We start from the raw sequence: 1,972 nt of genomic DNA on the forward strand, positions 1-1,972 counted from the left end.
TCTGAACTTTGCTTACTACCCCATGATGTCTAGGTTTGAGCTGTACTTTGGGAAGATGCTTTTGCTCATGGTTGTGAGGTTATGAAAGGAGGGAGGGCTAGGGAATGGTAGAATTAATGGTGAATGGAATAAGATTTGGTAGAAAGTGAGTTTGGCTAAGAGATGAACTACAAAGAAATATAATTCTCATTACAAGAATAACAAAGAGGATGGGTAGGAGGAGGAGAAGGGGAAGAGGAAGAGGAAGAAGGAGGGGGCAGAGTATCTCAAGGATCTCAAGGGGACACAAGTAATACCTCTCTTTGCTGTCAGTTGTCTGAGTTGCACATTCACTAAGAAGGAATTGTCAGTGGGTGGTGCTCAGGTGGTTTCCGTGAGGCCACATGTGCTGTCTGTGTGTTGTTTCTGGGTCAGTCTATGTGGGAGGTCTCTGTGGGATGTCTCTGTGACATCTCTGTGGGGGTCTTATTATGAGATCTCTGTGGGAAAACAAGAGGTCTCTGGAAGGTGTCTGTGAGAGGTGTCTATTGGGAGGTACCTTTGTGAGGTCTCTGTGTTGTATGTCTCTTATGTGTCTGTGACATGTCTGTTGTGAGGCATCTCTGTGAGACCTCAGTGTGAAGAGTTCTCTTTTGGGAGGTGTCCCGGGAGGTAGGTCTCTGTGTGACAGGTCTCTGTTAGGAGGTGTCTGTGTGTGCCATCTCTGTGTGAGAGGTCCCTGTGTGGGTTTCTCTATAGCTGGCCTTACTGTGCCTTATGAAAGACTGAGCAACCACTGATGAGCAGCGGGACTCGCCCCTTCCTGCTGCTGCTTCCGTCAGCATCCCAGTCACTCTGGTACTTTGCTGACAGGAGCATGGCGTGCATGTCCGGCTCCCCCCACACTCAGAATTCACCATTCGGTGCCCTAGACGACCCATGAGCACAGCCAAGCTCGAGGTCCCAGCTGTGAGACACCCTCTCCCAAGCACCTGCGGACCTGGGGCACTTCCTGCCCTGGGTCCCACCCTTCCATAGGTGCAGGCTGCACTGCTGTGCGCAGCCCGGTGGCTGCTCAGGATTGGGTCCCAGAGGCAGGACCTAGCTCCAGGAAGATCCCGCGGCATGAGAACACCTATGCCCCTGCACCCCTCAACGCTGGTTTTGGTCCCGCACATTGGGGTTCTGACAGGCATTCCTGCTGTCATCAGATCAGGGTTGTCCTGGAACAAGACTTTCCACCACTGGAAGGACCCCCCTGAGCTGGAACCCCTGTGTGCCAAATGTGGCACAAAGTGCAGAATCACTCTAGAGAGATTGCTCCTGGTCTCCCTTTTTTTCTGTGTGGCTTGGGGCCAGAGAGGAAGCAATCTGCACAAGGAGCAGACCACGCAGGGACCAATCCTGGAGTGCACTATCCATTCTGGACAGGTCACTTCTGCCGTCCCGTGTGACAAATCTTGTGTGGTGTCTTTGTCTCCTGCAGGGCTCTGGGATAAGCAAGGCTAGAATCACATAAGAATTACTACATGATGGCAGGCCAGTCTCTCATCCTTTTAAGTCCCCAACTCTCCCCTGGAGCAGACCTTGGGGCATGTGTTTATGTAAAGGTCACCAGACTGGGAGTGACACTGAGTTCTCTAGTCCTGGCTTTTCCACCTGTTGTTAAGTCATCTTTTCTAGAATTCAGGAGGCAAGGATGTGCAAGCTTAGAAACTGTATTTTGGAGACAATTAACCATTCCTGACTTGCTTTAATTCTGCAGATTTGGCCCTAGAGGTGGCTTCTTTATATCTGTGATCTCAGAGCTGAAGAAGGTGGAGACAGAGGTTGCGGCCCTTTCCCCTTCCCTCCTCCCATACCTGTAGATGATGATGGGACATCAGGGCTTCTCGGTCGCTGCATATTTATGGACACTCTGGGTCACTTTGCCTCCTTTCTTGGATCCAACCTTTTCAATTCTTCACCCACATCCCACCCAAATTTCACGGTA

The sequence above is a fragment of the Pteropus vampyrus genome, unplaced genomic scaffold (assembly GCF_000151845.1).
Source record: "Pteropus vampyrus isolate Shadow unplaced genomic scaffold, Pvam_2.0 Scaffold1000006230, whole genome shotgun sequence".
Lineage (NCBI taxonomy): Eukaryota > Metazoa > Chordata > Mammalia > Chiroptera > Pteropodidae > Pteropus > Pteropus vampyrus.